The sequence below is a fragment of the Myxine glutinosa genome, chromosome 12 (genome assembly GCF_964187855.1).
Source record: "Myxine glutinosa chromosome 12, kmMyxGlut1.1, whole genome shotgun sequence".
Taxonomy (NCBI): domain Eukaryota; kingdom Metazoa; phylum Chordata; class Myxini; order Myxiniformes; family Myxinidae; genus Myxine; species Myxine glutinosa.
Window position 1 is genome coordinate 35,235,789 of NC_136272.1, and position 19,375 is coordinate 35,255,163.

General features: G+C 49.1%; 1 protein-coding gene across 1 annotated transcript in view; it reads left to right on the forward strand.

The window, feature by feature from the left end:
• The window catches only part of UBR2 (ubiquitin protein ligase E3 component n-recognin 2), a 327,955-nt gene that overhangs the window by 140,694 nt on the left and 167,886 nt on the right, over positions 1–19,375 (forward strand). The window lies entirely within an intron of this gene.

Sequence of the window (19,375 nt, forward strand, 5' to 3'; positions counted from 1 at the left end):
TATTATTATTATTATTATTATTAATTTTTTTTTTTTTTTTTTTTTTTTTTTTACTCTGCCTGTCTGGCAGTCAAACAAAATTCAAAATCGATACAAGCACCCGCTCCCTTTTGGAAGCGGCCAGAGGGGTTATGTTATTATCCTTATCAAAACGTGTAATTCAAAATACTTGTCGCTGTATAACTCAAAACACCTCACTGCACTGGAAAACATGGGGACAGGAATACTGTATGGTACTGTAAAGTGTGGGGACTTGTAATACCCTCTCCCACCTGGAGCAACGCTATACGATACACATTTACAGAGAGAATCTGCATCCCACTTCCCCCCTCCCTGCTCACCTCCCCAAGACTACCAGCAAAGAGAAAAACACCCCTATGCACTAATTGGGGTCATGCTGATCCTATGTAGCAAGTGTAGATGTAATCAGCTCAGATCAGTAGGTGGAGTAGTGTGACACACGCAAACACACACCACCAGTCCATGAATTATAGTAAGAATCCCAAACAGGAATCTTACTGTTTTTAAGGATGTTATAAAGAACACAAAAAACAGGCATGAATAACTAATGTAACATGCTAAATAAGGTGGTGTATAAGACACTTTATCAATGGCGATAAACTTCTGGAATTTATATTTCTATGACTTTTAAAATCATTGTTTTATTTCAATTAAATTATACACTTGAACACTGTAGAACACAAATTGCCTTTTTGGTACTTTCAAAACCCTTCCGTTTAGCAGTACTTGGACAAAATATTATGGCATTTTACGCCATCACGACCAATCAAATGTGCCACTCATAGATCCTGCCCATGTCCTTGTTTCTCAAAACTGTGCAGAGTAATCTGTTCTATGAACCGTATCGGTTACAGTTACATGATGTGTTAAGTGAGCTGTTTATTGAGGACTTGCGTTATTCTCATGGTGTGAATTGGCATTTGCTGTAGCTTAGGTGAGAATATATCAGTTACGTGGCAGTGCCGCATGCAAACAAAATGTACAAAATTTCAGCTTCCTGCAACTAACTATTTTTGAATTACTGTTCAGAAAAGCAGACAGGCAAACAAATAAATGGAAATGTCAGTAATATATATATATATATATATATATATATATATATATATATATATATATATATATATGTATATGTATATATATATATATATATATATATATATATATATATATATATATATATATATATATATATATATATATATATATACATACATACATACATACATACATACATACATACATGCATACTGATTGAAAAGTAACTCCCTATTTTAAAATAATTAGAAATTAGTTATTTATTGTAATATTTTTCTCAAATTTTTAGTGTTTGTTCCTTAATGTATGAGAATTTCATCTGTGTTGGTTTTTTTTCAGATTCTTTTTTGTTTGAAATTCGGAAGCCCTACAAACATGGCTGGACGTCTTACCCTGCAGGAGCGTGCCCAGCTAGCAGCACGTTACGAAGTTTGGAAATCCGTTGTTCAAGTGCAAAGATGGTGGAGGACCATTAAAGGAGCACATGCTCAAGTTGAGGCAAAGACGATCAAGAATTGTCATGCAAAATTCATGGCTACAGGATCTGTATCTGATACTCGAAGAAGCGGTCGCCCTTCCAAGTCCAGTGACCCGGAGACAGTGCAAGCAGTTCAAGAAATGTTTTCACATAGCCCAAGAAAGTCAATTCGACAAGCAGCAAGGGAAAGTGGGCTCTCCTTTCACACAGTACGAACTGTGCTCAAAAAGGAGCTTAAATGGCATGCTTGGAAGCCGCTCTACTGTCAAGCACTCTCTGCTGAAGACTGCGACATTCGCATGGAGTTTGGGGAGGTGATGCTGGCTTGGTATGAAGATTGGTCTGATCTCTTTTAAAAATATCCTCTGGTCTGATGAAGCGGTATTTCACATCGGTGGGTTTGTGAACCGTCACAACTACTATTACTGGGCAGGAGAAGATCCTCGTGTTATTTCTGAAAAAACGCAATATCGGCCCAAGGTAACGGTGTAGTGTGGAATGACTTCGGAAAGGATTGTAGGTCCCTTCATTCTTCGCGATTCCATGAATGCCAAAAGGTACCTCACCATGCTGCAAGACGAAAATTGGCCAATTATCAGTGCTTCGGAGAATGTTGAAGATTTGATTTTCATGCAAGATGGCGCTCCTCCACATTTTGCTATTGTTGTTCGTGAATGGCTGAATGCCCACTTCCCTGGGAGATGGATGGGTCGTCGTGGTCTGTATGAGTGGCCAGCCAGGAGCCCTGACTTAACACCATGTGACTTTTTTCTTCTGGGGTTGGGTAAAAGAGCAAGTCTAATGTCCCAAACCAACGACTTTGGAAGAACTTGAAGGGCGAATACGAGAAGTTATGTCTTCCATCCCACAAGAGTTTCTGGTGAAATCAGTTGACGCGGTTCCCGGGCAGCTTGAGAAGCTGGTGGCGAATTCTGGTGCCCATATCGAATTTTAAATAAAACTTCATGCTATACGCTTTCTTCTTGTATCCATTTCTTGTAAAAATTATAGTTAAGAAATAAATTATAAGTATTTTAAAATAGGGAGTTACTTTTCAATCACCCTGTATATATATATATATATATATATATATATATATATATATATATATATATATATATATATATATATATATATATATATATATATATATATATATATATATATATATATATATATATATATATACATACATACAGACTGACTTGGCATTTAATATGGAATATTTTTTTTGTGGGAGTGAACTTACTATTAAAGATGTCTTAGAACCAAAAGTTCATTGGAATTATGTTGAAATTATTCTAGATTTTGTTAATGTGACCTTTAAAAGAAACAAAAACCACATTTGACATTTCGAAACAAATAAATTGATCCTTGAAAGTGATGTAAACTGATGTAAACTCAATTAATGGACAGTACTGTGTTAAACTTCTGTACGTTTTGCAGAAGTATCTCTTTATTTTGCACATTAGCCAAAATTTTTTTTAACAAAAACAAAAGTTAAACTAGAACGGGCACTCGGTAGAGCGCATACCTTCGCCGCAGCTACTGTTCTGTACTTGGCATGGGAGTGTAGGGAACAGAACAACAAAAATACGATTTTGACCTTGACCTTGACCTTTGACCCGATTGCTCCCAAAATCTAATCAAATGTGTCCCGTATAATAACCAATCATCCCACCAAATTTCATGCAATTCGGTTGAATACTTTTTGAGTTATGCGAATAACATACACACACACACACAGACATACAAATAAATACACAGCGATCAAAACATAACCTTCCGCTTTTGCGAAGGTAATTACGACTGGGATTACGGACAGTAAAATTACAGTTCAGTACTTCGTGTAACCCCCACAAGCATTCAGGAGAGCACGGACACGTTGAGGCATGCTGTTCACGAGATTTGCCAAGGTTTGGACAGGAATCGCTTGCCATGCAGTGACAATAGCCTGCTGCAATTCACGCACAGAGGTCGGCTGCTGGTCCAAGTGGTCGATTTGACGCGTTAATTCTGCCCACAAGTTCTCTATCGGATTCATATCCGGGGACATGGCAGGCCACTCCATATGCTCTCCACCATGGTCAGCAAGAAAGTGTTGGATCATGCGAGCACGATGAGGCCGTGCATTGTCATCTTGGAAGACAAAGTTTCCTCGAAAGGCTGCACGAGCAAATGGAAGCAATGTTTCTTCCAGAATGGCCCTGTACTTGAACTTGTTCAGGTTTCCATTCAGAACAACCAGGTCAGTTTTGCCCGCTGCATGAAAAGCAGCCCAAACGGTCAGCCCACCACCTCCAGCTTGGACTCTTGGCACGAAACAATCTTTGTTGTAGGCTCCATGCACTTGTCTGCGCACTCGGACGCGGCCATCTTGACGATAGACCAGAAATCTAAACTCGTCACTGAAGATCACATGATTCCAGTGTCCTGGCTGCCATTGACGGTGCTCTCTGGCCCACTGCAATCGGCGCTGGCGGTGTTGTCTGGTCAGGCGTGGCTTTCTCGGGGGACGCCTGGCACGATAGCCTGCTTGAACCAGTCGTTGGTTGACTCGCCTTCTGGATACAGGCACATTTGTCAGTTGCTGTCACTCAGCCCTAAGCCGATTAGCTGACTTGGTACGGCCATTGCGGACTAACCCGTGCAGCTGGCGATCATCCCTCCTTGTGGTTCTGCGGGGACGTCCTGGCCTCGGTATTGGAGTAGGGACACCCCTCTGAGCATTTCGTTTCAGGATCTTTGACACCTGACCTTGAGTGATGCCATACTGCCGAGCAATAGCACGCTGTTTCATGCCGTAATTTCGTAAAGCCACCACTCCATGACAAACAGCATTGTCGAGTTGACGGACCATCTCCAGAGGAAGCGGCAATAACTTTTGGAGATGTGCAGCAGTTGTTTTCCACTAATACAGAACGCAACAACCCTTGTATACCCGACTGTGAAGCCAATCATCAAATGCACCTCTCCGTACATTTTTCCACGCCACCTGTGATATAATCCTGTTGTTGACTTCTTGCTGCGACAGACAATCAGTGACATGGTTCTTTTAACAAATAAATCGCCAAAGTGTAAAAGAAACTCACCAGATATATATACTGAGTTAAGAAATTAAACCCATCAAGAAAAAAAAAAAAATTCCATATTAAATGCCAAGTCTGTATATATATATATATATATATATATATCTATATCTATATCTATATCTATATCTATATCTATCTATATATATACACAAAGAATTAAGTTAAGCACCCCCCCCGTTTTTTTACAACCTCGCACATTACAAGTTTGTTGTCGTCAAAACAGTGTAATATACCCATGATATTGCTATATTTTCTGGAGAAGTGATATTATGGTCACATAAAAACATAACAATCATGCCGTTTTCAATATTTTATTCTGAATAATTTAAGGTGAAATTTTTTGGGAATTTTAGGCATATTTTCACCTCAATTTAAGTATGGAGCTATAGGTCCATCACGGACAGTGTGGATGACGTTTATGTTTTCTAACGTACAGTCATTGTTCTGAGAAGACCTCTAGCGATCTTTGCGTCAATAACGTGTGTAGGACCCACGTGATCGGATCACTGACTCAACCCTACGTCTCATAGACCCTGTAAGCCGTCGTATGCGTTGCTGTGGCAGGTTGTTCCATTCCCGATGTAATGCACGTTCCAATTCATCCAGATTGGCTATTGGAGGGACCATCTTCGCAATTTGTCGTCCCAACATGTCCCAAACGTGCTCGAGGGGGTTCAGGTCAGGACTGTACGCAGGCCAGGGGATGGTTGTCACAGCACCTTGCTCCATCCGATCACGTGGGTCCTACACACGTTATTGACGCAAAGATCGCTAGAGGTCTTCTCAGAACAATGACTGTACGTTAGAAAACATAAACGTCATCCACACTGTCCGTGATGGACCTATAGCTCCATACTTAAATTGAGGTGAAAATATGCCTAAAATTCCCAAAAAATTTCACCTTAAATTATTCAGAATAAAATATTGAAAACGGCATGATTGTTATGTTTTTATGTGACCATAATATCACTTCTCCAGAAAATATAGCAATATCATGGGTATATTACACTGTTTTGACGACAACAAACTTGTAATGTGCGAGGTTGTAAAAAAACGGGGGGGTGCTTAACTTAATTCTTTGTGTATATATATATCAGTCACTATGCGACCTTCATATCATCAGTGGAGAACCGCCAGCAAGGTGTCCCATACAGCTGCTGCTGCACTTTGCTGGGAGCGATACGCACCGCCTGCCACGCGGTGACGTTATCTCTGGTATCCACTCATCATATGGAGTCGACCTGGTTGCGGTTGGAAGTTACTAATAATGGTATCTGTAATCTGGTTCTCCAACCTTATGAGCGGACAACATGACGTCATCGCCATGCACGTCCGCCTTGCCTGCAAAGTTCCAGAGGAACCATCTAGCAGTGCGTCATTACGGATTATAAATACAGATACTGTCACAAGTGCAGGCAAAACTCACAGTTACTGACCTGGTTTCGCCCTTGTTGGGGCTTCATCAGGGCAACGCAGTGAGGCTTTCCATACACTTGTAACTCTGTGACCCTTTCGGTTTTTATATCAGTCACTATGCGACCTTCATATCATCAGTGGAGAACTGATGATATGAACTGATGACAACATGACGTCATGTTGTCCGCTCATTAGGTTGGAGAACCAGATTACAGATACCATTATTAGTAACTCCCAACCGCAACCAGGTCGACTCCATATGATGAGTGGATACCAGAGATAACGTCACCGCGTGGCAGGCGGTGCGTATCGCTCCCAGCAAGGTGCAGCAGCAGCTGTATGGGACACCTTGCTGGCGGTTCTCCACTGATGATATGAAGGTCGCATAGTGACTGATATAAAAACCGAAAGGGTCACAGAGTTACAAGTGTATGGAAAGCCTCACTGCGTTGCCCTGATGAAGCCCCAACAAGGGTGAAACCAGGTCGGTAACTGTGAGTTTTGCATGCACTTGTGACAGTATCTGTATTTATAATCCGTAATGACGCACTGCTAGATGGTTCCTCTGGAACTTTGCAGGCAAGGCGGACGTGCATGGCGATGACGTCATGTTGTCCGCTCATTAGGTTGGAGAACCAGATTACAGATACCATTATTAGTAACTCCCAACCGCAACCAGGTCGACTCCATATGATGAGTGGATACCAGAGATAACGTCACCGCGTGGCAGGCGGTGCGTATCGCTCCCAGCAAGGTACAGCAGCAGCTGTATGGGACACTTTGCTGGCGGTTTCTCCACTGATGATATGAAGGTCGCATAGTGACTGATATAAAAACCGAAAGGGTCACAGAGTTACAAGTGTATGGAAAGCCTCACTGCGTTGCCCTGATGAAGCCCCAACAAGGGCGAAACCAGGTCGGTAACTGTGAGTTTTGCATGCACTTGTGACAGTATCTGTTTTTATAATCCGTAATGACGCACTGCTAGATGGTTCCTCTGGAACTTTGCAGGCAAGGCGGACGTGCATGGCGATGACGTCATGTTGTCCGCTCATTAGGTTGGAGAACCAGATTACAGATACCATTATATATATATATATATATATATATATATATATATATATATATATATATATATATAGATGTATATATAGATATATAGATGTATATATAGATATATAGATGTATATATAGATATATAGATGTATATATAGATATATAGATGTATATATATATATATGTATATATGTATATATATATATATATATATATATATATGTATATATATATGTATATATATATATATATATATATATATATATATATATATATATATATATATATATATATATATATATATATGTATATATATATGTATATATGTATATATGTATATATGTATATATGTATATATGTATATATATATGTATATATGTATATATGTATATATATATATATATATATATGTATATATGTATATATTGTTGCGGATATGGGACTTGGCCTCAATATCCGCTTGTAAATACTCCCCTATTTCCCCAATACTCCCCAACTATCCCCAATCCCCCATTCCCTAGTCCCATTGCCTGTAAATAACACTCTGTAGAACCGACCTTCCCCTTTTTCCCCCATTAAATGTCGTGCCCAGGTCCACCGCATCTCACGTAGACAACTTTCGGACATCTTGCTAGTTATTCTTAGTCTATGTCAGTTAAGGACTCGTTTCCATTAATTCTGACTCTTCGTTGCACCAGAATGTGATTGTATGGCACCAGTAGTGAGTTTAGGACCTTCCCCTACCTCCTCCCATCTTCCCCATGAAACTACAACAACAACAACAACAACAACTACAACAACAACTACAACTACAACAACAGAGGGACGCGGCGTGCGGGGAGTGTGCGTCCTCACATCGGCTTGGTTAGCCGCCATTGACCATGCGCTCCGACGGGGTTACCACGAAGGGGCTGGCTGTCAGCTCCTAGTCAAGGGCGGAGCCCGGTAACCCCCCCGCACCCAATGAGAAGCAACGGGCCGATTCCATCTGGGGCGGAGCTAACGAGCCGAGGGCGTGTCACTCCCCGCCGGATATACGCGGCGACTTACCGGACATGAGGTCAGATGCGCCCCCAGCTTGAGAAGACAAGTCACCACCTCCGAGCGCTGAGTGAGACCTCCCGCATCTTTGGACTGGACCGGGTCGATTTTGCCCCTGAGCCAAGGTGCACCTTGAGCCATCGAAGACCTGCCCCTCCTTGCCATCAATCCCCGTGTGAGTCAGTTTTGTCCCGTTTATCTGTCGTCTGTCGGGGCTAATATAAGAGTGTGTCTAAGTGCCTGCCTTTCTATGCTGTCCCTCTTGTCGTTGTAATCTGACCTTCCGCCCTAATATAACCTCCTCCGGAGGTCTTGAGAACCGTATCCCTGGTGTCGTGTCATTTTAATCCCAGCCGTTGTGTCCTTTTCCTTCATTGATTTAGCGTAGCGCGACTCGGCAACGTTCGAGTATAATCGGGTAACTTGTGCGGACACGGCGGCCATTCCGCTCGGCCCACCATAATGTTACAGATACGACTTTGATGGTATGGTGGGCCGAGCGGGATGGCCGCCGTATCCGTACAAGTTACCCGATTGTACTCGAACGTCGACGAAGCCGCGCTATGCTGGCTCAATAGGAAAGAAAAAGAAGACACACGGCTGGATTACAATCACACAATACGACACCAGGGGTTCAGTTCTCAAGACCTCCGGAGGAGGTTATATTAAGGCGGAAAAGGTTAGATTACAGGGACAAGAGGGAAACATAGGAAGGTGGGCACTTAAACACACTCTTATATTAACCCTAGACAGACCACAGATAAACGGGACAAGGCTCACTCACACGGGGTTTGATGGCCAGGAAAGCGGCAGTCGATGGCTCAGGTGCACCTGGCTCAGGGACAGAATCGCGTACGGTGGTGTCCAGCAGATGCGGGGAGGTCGCTCAGCGCTCGTGGGTCGCGACTTTGGTGGAGATGCCGGGGAGGTCGCTCAGCGCTCGGGAGGGTGGCGTCTTGTCGTCTCAAGCTCGGGGCGCATCTGACGTCACGTCCGGCGCGGGGCCGCGTATATCCGGCGGGGAGTCACGCCCTCGCTCGTTAGCTCCGCCCCATATGGCATCGGCCCATGGCTTCTCATTGGGTGCGGGGGTTACCGGCTCCGCCCTTGACGAGGGGCCGACAGGGAGCCCCCTTCTGGGTAACCCCGTCGAGCACATGTTCAATGGCGGCCAACCGAGCCGGAGTGAGGACGCAAAGCCGCTGTTGTTGTGGTTGTTGTTGGAGCTTGAGATGATGGGAAGAGATGCGGGGAGGTATGGGAAGGTCCTAAACTCCTACTGGTGCCATATCATCACATTCTGGTGCAACGAAGAGTCATAATTAATGGAAACAAGTCCTTAACTGACATAGATTAAGAATAACTAGCAAGATGTCCTATAATTGTCTACGTGTGGTGCGGGGGACCTGGGCACGACATTTAATGGGGGAATGAAGGGGAAGATCGGCTCTAATGGGTGTTGTTTACAGACAATGGGACTAGGGAATGGGGTAAGGGGAGAGTTGGGGAGTATCGGAGAAGATAGGGGAATATTTACAAGCGGATATGGAGGTCAAATTCCATATTCGCAACATTGCACCCTTCTCTACCCTCGGGGCGTCCCGACCCGATAAATTTTTACCTACTTTAGTGTGGCACGCAATGTAGTTCCCTCTACTATTAACTCTACCCTGAGTGCGACAGTTTTATAGATATTCACAAATGAGTAAATATGTCCCCCTGCGACGTTGCACCCTTCTCCTCTCAGAAACACACCCACAGGATAACCGAATCCGGAAAGAATCCTCAAACTAAACATACAGCCGGTAGGGAGCATTATTTACAAGACTACGCTGCTATTTACACTACGATCCAGGACCTGTTTTTGGAGGAACACATGCAGATGTTATGCATAGAGAGAGCGCGCTTGCCAACATCGATACACCAACCCACGAGTGCTCTGTGGCCGACGGCCTTTAATAACGTGCAGAGCACCCTTTCCCGAGCATCAACAGCACCACCCCACCACCAATCGGTGCAGTCACCATTGTTCATTGGAATAAAAATAACTTCAACAACCCCTAACCCTGCAGGTGTCTCTTGCTCTTCTTGTGGTGCACTTGGTGGTGTTAATTAAAAGTGGTTCACCTGTATGGCATAGGTGCCACGTTGACCCATAGGTCCATCCCCGGGTGGTGCTTGGCCGCAAACGAACTGCGGTCCATCGTGGGTGGCCACAAACATTGCGGTCCATATGGTGTATCGATCCCGGCAGCAAGCAGCGAAAGTGCAGGCCCACAACTGCGTCGCCAGCACCTCTCTCTCCTCTCTCTCTACCCCAAAGCCAGATCCTCGGAGGTGGGAGACAAAAACAAGACAAGTGAGCAAGGTGGTAAAGGCGCAAAAGTGCACGCAATGCAAGGTGATGCACACTGGGGGCACATGGGAACCAGGTGAGACAGGTACGTTCCTACCGTACGCCCCCCCCCACCAGGTAACCTACATGGCCCCTCCCTTACCCCTTACTGTATCAACAAAACACAACACTACCCATAAACATCTACTTTACAAATCCACAAACATCCCTACTGTCTTCCCCGTTCCTCCCATATACCAAATTCGTCTTCTCTCCCTCCTAACCAATCAAATTTGCCATTTTCAACTCTCATCAAAATTTGCCATTTTCACTCAACATCAAAATTTGCCATCACCAATTCATCATCAGTCCCTCCTAGGGAGGGAGAGATGGAATCACCCCAATGTCTCATCCACGTCGTGATGCGTCTCACAAATCCAACAGCAATTCTCATTTCCTGCACAAAACAAAGAAAACACAGGTGTGGAGTCATCATCATCACCACAGGTAAGTGGCTGCGTATGGTGCGACAGGTTCATCAATCCTAACTATCTCCTAAATGACTTTAACAACTTTACACTACCCGGGGTCTTTCTCCGGCCAAACCATTGGCCCTCTTACGCTATGGGTTCTAAAAACCAATTCCCATTGGCCAAACTGTGGTGCTCCTCAATTTGGGGTCTCACTCCCCCGATTCATCTCCCGGTGCCCTCGTACAATTTCTGGGCTGCGACGTGTACCTCTCCCAGTGGGTCTACCCACCTGCACACCTCCACCACTGCAGTTGCCTCCGAGCTTACCTGCTCCTCACCCTAACCTAACTACCTGGGGAAGGCCCTCTGGCTCTCTCCCCACTCCGTGCCCTCTCTGGCACTGGGCTGCCCGATCCACACCCGGGATCCTCAGGCACCCACTCACAACTACCGGCTCCCAGAGCCCACCTGCGGCCTCACCTGGCCGACATCCTCACAGTGGTGGAGTGCCCAACCAACTACACACACTAACAGGCTACACGCCCAGCCATTTCCACAACACTAATGCACCCATTCACAACACCATTCTGCAACCGCACCACAAATGCCAATATCCAACCACAATTTACCTGCACCCTCTACCTAACACTTACACTACCCGCCCCGGGTGCTCGTGAAAGGGGTCCACTCTTCCCCCATCCACACCTTCGCACCATGCACACCACTCCGTACCACTCACTCCAACTCTCTCCACACACCTGTACCTGCACACCTGTGCTCTCACACCTGGTGCCACCTGCACCCTTCTCTCCCCAAGCGCATTCGCGCTGATCCACTCACTCACTACTCATACACTGCTCCACACACCTGTCCAGTTGCACACCTGTGCACTCACACCTGTCCAGTTGCACACCTGTGCAATCACACCTGTTCAATTCTCACTCACACGGCATCATCTCAGCTAACTACTCCCTTCTGAAACTTGCGCTTCCCAGTCGTCCCTTTAAACTATTGCGCTCCCACGTCATTATCATCCATACTAATCTACCTGCGTCCCCACTACAGGTATCAGTCACTAACTAAACTTAACGTTACCTAATGTCATCTTCGCTAGATCCCTACACACCATATCCTAACCCACCCGGGCTAGTTTTCACTGCCATACACCCCATAAGCTATTGCTCCTTTGCCCCACCATGGGAAAGGTGGCAGGGATGCCACCCTCTCCCACCGGGCCTATCGCTCCTCAATCCCCCAGTCCTCTGGCACTAATAAGCCCCCCTTATTCAGAGGTACTGGGTCCCGCCTCGGCATCTAAAGCCGAGGCAATCCACGGGGGCGCCTGCTCGCCGGTGTAAGGTCTTATCCGGTCGGTGTGGACGATCCGAGGGAGGGCTCGTGGCCCCATTTTGATCTTAAAGACCACGTCACAGATTTGCGACAGGACGACTCCTGGGCCTTGCCAGGGGGAGGTGAGTTTTGGGCACCTTCCCTTCCGCCTCCGGGGATTAAAGAACCAAATCTTCGTCCCCGGAGCGTATTGACTCCCCTGGCTCCGGTCGTCGTACCTGCGCTTCATCTTTTCCCCCGCCAGATGGAGTTGGCGGCGGGCGAAGGCATGGACTAGCTCCATGCCTTCCTCTAGGTGACGTGCGTACCCCTCCCTCGGCGGGTTAACCACTGTGTCTGGCACGGGACCGCATAGCAAGTCGGCGGGAGCCCGTAACTCCCGCCCATACATAAGCAACGCTGGACTGCATGCGGTGGCCCCGTGCTGGCTGGTCCGGTAGGCCATAAGCAAATAAGGGAGATGTTCGTCCCAGTCATCCTGACGGGTGGTGGTGAACAGTGCCAGTTGTTGGATTAAAGTTCGGTTGAATCTTTCCACCATCCCGTCAGATTGAGGTCTTAAAGGCGTTGTTCTGGTTTTCCGAATTGACAGGAGACTGCACACATCTTTTAGCAATTTGCTCTCAAAATTTCGTCCCTGGTCGGTGTGCAACTCCTGTGGAATCCCATGCCGGCACACAAATCCTTCCACGAAGGCCTGCGCTACCACCCCTGCTTCTTGGTTGGGGAGGGCGTAGGCCTCCGGCCACTTGGTGAAGTAGTCCATCACAACGAGGATATACTTATTACCTTGGCGGGTGCGGGGCAGCGGTCCTAGAATATCCATAGCCACCCGCTCAAGGGGGGCCCCCACCTGATGTAATTGAAGGGGGGCCCTCATCCTCCGTGCTGGTCCCTTTTTGGCAGAACAGGCGTCGCATCTCCGACACCAGTCCTGTATGTCGCGCCCCATATTCACCCAATAGAACCTCCGGCGGACCCGAGATATTGTCTTTGTCCTGCCCAAATGGCCGCCGGAGCGGGTACCATGCACCTGTTGCAATATGACGTTCTTGAATTTGTCAGGGACTATCACCAGCCAGGAAGTTCGATCAGAGGGAACCTCCACCCACTTGCGATACAAGATGTTGCCTTTCAATTCCAGGGTCTGCCACTGAGCCCAATATGCCTTTGTTTGTGCCCCGAGGGGGGTGACCTCTTCCCCCTTTGGTCTTTGCCCCAATTTGACCCATTGGAACACCGGCCCCAGAACAGGATCCTCCTGCTGGGCCGTGCTCCAAGCCAACTCTCCAAATTCCTCGTCCGCGGTTAGTGGCAAAATTGGCCCTCTCACCCGGGTTGCCCGGACGACGAGAATCGGGGCAGAATCGCCCAATTGCTCCCTCTCCTCGTGTCTCGCACAAAATTTACAGTTTTCCCCCAGACAAGGACGCCGAGAGAGTGCGTCCGCATTACCATGGGCCTTCCCGGCCCTATGGGCCACATCAAAATCGTACTGCTGCAACTTTTCCAACCACCTTGCAATTTGGCCCTCCGGTTCCTTGAACCGAAGGAGCCATTGCAAGGAGGAATGGTCAGTTCTAACCAAAAATTTCCGCCCGTACAAGTACGGGTGGAAATGGTTCATGGCAGCCAGCATAGCCAATAACTCTTTGCGAGTGACGCAATAATTTCTCTCGGGCCTACTTAAGGCCCGACTATAATAACCAATCACTCTCTCCACGCCCTCCTGTGTCTGAGACAAAACTGCGCCCAATCCTTCCTGGCTCGCATCCGTGTCCAGGGTAAATGTCCCGTCCCTAGTGGGGTAAGCTAGAAGGGGTGCGGATGTTAGACACCCCTTCAATTTTTGGAAGGCCTCGTGGCACTCCCGTGTCCAATTAAATCGCGTCCCCTTCTCCGTAAGCCGGTGGAGGGGACGGGCCAACTCCGCAAATTTCGCCACAAAGCGCCGGTAGTAGGAGCAGAGTCCCAAAAATCCCCGCACCTCTTTGATGGTACGTGGTGCGGGCCACTCCTCTACCGCTTTAATTTTGTCTGGGTCTGTTTTTACCCCCTCGCGGCCAATCACGTGACCTAGATAGGCCACCTCTCTTGCAAACAAAGTGCACTTACTCGGGTTCAGCTTCAACCCTGCCTGTCTGAGGCACCCGAACACCTGGTCCAAATTAGCTAGTGCCTGGGGGAACGTTTGGGCATGTACCAGGACGTCATCCAGGTACACCAGGCATGATTGCCATGGCATGCCGCCTAGTACATGCTCCATCAATCTCTCAAAGGTGGCGGGGGCGTTACACAAACCAAACGGCATCACAGTAAACTGATACAGTCCCTTACCTGTGGAAAATGCCGTTTTCTCCTTCCCTGCCCTATCCATCTCCACCTGCCAATACCCACTCTTGAGGTCCAAAGTTGTGAACCAATTTGAGCCCGCAACGGCATCGAGGGTGTCATCAATCCTTGGCAGGGGATATGAGTCCTTGAGTGTCACGTTGTTTAGCTGGCGATAGTCCACGCAGAACCGCGTGGTCCCATCCTTCTTTTTGACCAGCACAACAGGTGACATCCAAGGACTTCCCGAGGGCTCGATCACACCTGCGTCGAGCATTTTTGCAACCTGCTCGTCAGCTTCCGCCCTCTTGCTCCAAGGGAGCCGTCGGGCGGCCTGACGAATAGGCCGGGCCTCACCGGTGTGGATCTGATGTTTCACCAGGCCCGTACGTCCAATATCCTCGGTGGACAGGGAGAAGAGGTCCAAATGGGACCCAACCAGTTTGTGTAAGGCCTCCCTCTGGGTACCTCCCAACTCTACGCTACTACGATTTACCATCTCGCAAATGGGATCGGGCCAATTCCTACTTGTTATTGAAGGCTCCCCCCGGGGTCGGCTCGGCTGGACGTTCTCGCCCCTCACTGTCGCGACTTCCTCAACTGGGGTGCAGCCAGCTACCCTCGTGCCCCTTACTATAGTGCGTGGTTCTGTACTCACATTTACTACTCGGACGGCCACTACCGGTCCGTCCGTTTTTACAAGGGTGCGGCCCACGATTAAACCCGGTATGGACTGCGCTGCCACCGGTTCGACCAGGCCGCAGGACTCCTGCCATGTTGGGCGAGCTGCCCACCGGGCCGGCACTATCGCCTCGGCCCTTGGGGGGATGGTCACGGCCTCGGAAGCCTCCAGCTCCGCTCTCTCGGCCGTGCTCACTCCCCCTAACGGCAGCTCTTCTACTCCCACCTGCAGGATCCCCCGGCACAAGTCGATTTTACAACCGCTGGCAGTCAACAGGTCCAACCCTATTAAACATGGGTCGCACACCTCCGCCACCCAAACATCTATCTCCCTCCTTACCGACCCTAACTTGAGGGTCACAGAACCACGCCCTATGATCGGGGCCGTTACCCCGGTAGCAAGCTGCAAACTATAATTTTGCAGGCGCTGGATCTTATCCCAGCCACCTGCGCTCGAATCAAGGACCACAGGGCTGATGATCGTGGCGCTAGCTCCTGTGTCCACTACGGCGTCTACCCCCACGCCGGCAATTTTGCATCTAATTGTCAGGCTACCGGTTCCAATTTGGCCACAATAAATGACCTGTCGCGTCAATGAGGGCTCTCCTCCATCCTCTGCTGCCGAACACCGCCCTACGTGCCCGACACCTTCTAGTTTCCCGGGGTCTGGCGGGGGGGTGTCTGGGGTCGGCTAACCCGCTCCCCCCTGGGCGGAGTTGAGGACCTCAACTGCCGGGGATCATCCCGGCGCGCGTTTCGACAGTGCCGCGCCAGGTGACCCAGGCGGTTGCAGGTATAGCACCTCACCTGATAAGGTGCTTGCCTCCGGAATTCCAAATTCCCCCCCCTGTAGGTCCGAATTGGATTACCCGCTCGTGGTCCACCGCGGGCCACCTCCGTGGCCGCCTGCCATGGTCCAGGTCCCGCCAGGCGCTGGTCCACCAGCCTCCGGACCATGCCCGCCAGGTCAGGACCCACGTCGGGGGCGGGTCCCCTAAGGGGTCCGCCCTCCACCGGGGGTCCCACCTGGCGGACCGCCATTGCGAGACGCTCGCCCCCTCGGGCCAGGGGCCTCGCTGCTTCCCAACGGGCCGCAGCGTCAGCCGCCTGGCTCAGAGTCTGCGGGCGCCACATGGCGAGCTGTTGCCGGAGCTCAATATCCGGGAGGGCCTGGATAAAATGGTCCAGCGCCAGGCTTTCCCGGGAATCCGCTGCCATGCTAGCATGTGCGATCCCCACTGCGCGGCGAATGTCGTGGGCAAGTTCCCCGATGGCTTCCTGGGGCTTGCGTTTTCGCAGCGCGAGCTGAGCTTTAACAAGCTCGCTCTGCTGTTCTATGCCGAATCGATTAATTAGGGCGTCGCGGAGGGCTGGCAGGGTGAGAGCACCCGCTGGTAATGCCGTCAGCACCTCCGCCGCCGCGCCGCGCAATGCGGCCACCAGGTGTACTCCACCTTCGTCCTCACCCCAACCGTTGCCCTTACACACACAGTCGAACTGCGCCAGGTACGCGCGTAGATCACTCTTGCCGTCATACGGCGCGAGTGGGACCTTGTGGGACCACCTCGTATGTGAGTCGTTGCCCGCCTGCCGGACCCCGTGCGTCGCCCCTTGCGGGGTCAGCGCGGGGCCGAACCGGCCGGGCCCCCACAGTACACTACCCCCAAGGGGCTCTCGTGCCTCCCCGGTCCCTCCAACAACTACCCCTGTTGGTGTCGATGCATGGGTCACACCTCCGCAACCCGCTACCCATTCCATACCACCACCACCACAACCTTGCTCACCCACACCTCGCACCTCTCGTTCCATACCCTCCGGACCAGCCATACACCTCACTCTTGGCCTCTCACGAACATCCGGGTCTATCTCGACCCCCAAGCTTATTAAATCACCTGGCGCATCATACGCACGACCATATTGGTCACCACTTACACCGGGTCCTCTTTCTCTTCGCTTCTCCTCCATCACCTGCGAATCCCTCATCCGGTTAATGAGCACATCATCACGATCCGAACACAGACTCTGGACCAATTCTTTTACCTCCTCTTTTATCTCTTTCTTATCCTCTCTCCGTCGCTTTTTAATTTCGCTCACCCCTTCTTCCACTTCTTCTAATTTTTGCTTCATCTCCTTCATCTCTTCGTGCGCCCCTTTAAGTTCTTCCTCTAACTCCACTTTATTTTTTTCTATGTGCTCCCGCACCTCCCGCTCTTTAACCTCCATTACCTCTACCACCTTGTCCATTTTCCTCGTCAGGTCCTCATGTACCGTCTGACACTCTTTTTTAATTACCCCTACGTCCTTTTTCATCTCCTTCTGTGTCGATTTTAAACCCTCTATTACCGCTGTGTTCTTCTTTACCTGGTCCCCCAACTCCTTTTGTCCCACTGTCAGTTGTTCTACTCCCAGCGTCAACTCCTCTATACCACCTTGCAATTTTACAGTCCCCTTTCTCACCTCTTTCTCCATGCGCTCCTTACAGTGCCTCACCTCCTCGCGCACTCCTCCGACCTCCTCACTCACTCCTCTTCTGATCTCCTCTCCCATCACTTGCATCTCCTGCCCAGATGCCACCCTCATCTGCTCCATTTCCTCCCTGTGAGCATCCAGTTTGGTTTCTACCCCCATTCTGACCCCCTCTATCTGCTGCCCCATTTGGTTAACTTCCCTTTCCGCTTGGTCCCTCATGTCCCTCAATTTGCCTTCCATGGTGTTTTCTAACCCCTCTAACCCTTTTTGCATCCCTTCCATTTGATTCTCTTGAGCGGCCATTCTGTTTTCTACCCCCGTTAACCCCTCCTGTATTTCCCCTAATCTATCGTCTAATTTCCCAAATTTCATGTCTAATCCCTTAAAATTATTGTCTAATCCCTCACTGGTACCCCTCGCTTCGTCCCTCATTACCCCCATTTGCTCACTCTGAGCCCTCGCTTCGTCCCTCATTACCCCCATTTGGTTTCCCATTACCCCCATTTGGCCCTCTAATCGCCCACTATCAACCCTCATTTGGCCCTCCATCCTATCCATTTTTGCATTCAGTTGGGTCAAGAATAATCTGAGGTCAAACCCGGTTTGCCCAGCGTCCCCAGCCGCCACCGCAGGCTCGCCCTCCGCGGCGACGCTATTTTGGGACCCTTCAACCACGTGAGCGAGCGCGCCATTTTGCGCGCCCGCTACTTCGTGCGTGACGGCGCTATTTTGCGAACCTGCCGCCCTCACTGCTTCGCTCTCCTCCTGTCCCTCATTTTGGTCCTGGATCGACCCTACCTCACTCTCCCCTACCGGACCCCAGCCGTCTTGATCCGCCATAGCGCGACTTGCAAAATTCGAGTTTCGTAAAACAAAACAAATTTCGGCCGCTCCAAATTTTGACCAAATTTTTTTTTTTTTCCTCTATTCGTTTTTTTTTTTTTCCTTCAAAATTTGGTCGGGCCTCGAATCTCACTCCCGACACCAATTGTTACAGATACGACTTTGATGGTATGGTGGGCCGAGCGGGATGGCCGCCGTATCCGTACAAGTTACCCGATTGTACTCGAACGTCGACGAAGCCGCGCTATGCTGGCTCAATAGGAAAGAAAAAGAAGACACACGGCTGGATTACAATCACACAATACGACACCAGGGGTTCAGTTCTCAAGACCTCCGGAGGAGGTTATATTAAGGCGGAAAAGGTTAGATTACAGGGACAAGAGGGAAACATAGGAAGGTGGGCACTTAAACACACTCTTATATCAACCCTAGACAGACCACAGATAAACGGGACAAGGCTCACTCACACGGGGTTTGATGGCCAGGAAAGCGGCAGTCGATGGCTCAGGTGCACCTGGCTCAGGGACAGAATCGCGTACGGTGGTGTCCAGCAGATGCGGGGAGGTCGCTCAGCGCTCGTGGGTCGCGACTTTGGTGGAGATGCCGGGGAGGTCGCTCAGCGCTCGGGAGGGTGGCGTCTTGTCGTCTCAAGCTCGGGGCGCATCTGACGTCACGTCCGGCGCGGGGCCGCGTATATCCGGCGGGGAGTCACGCCCTCGCTCGTTAGCTCCGCCCCATATGGCATCGGCCCATG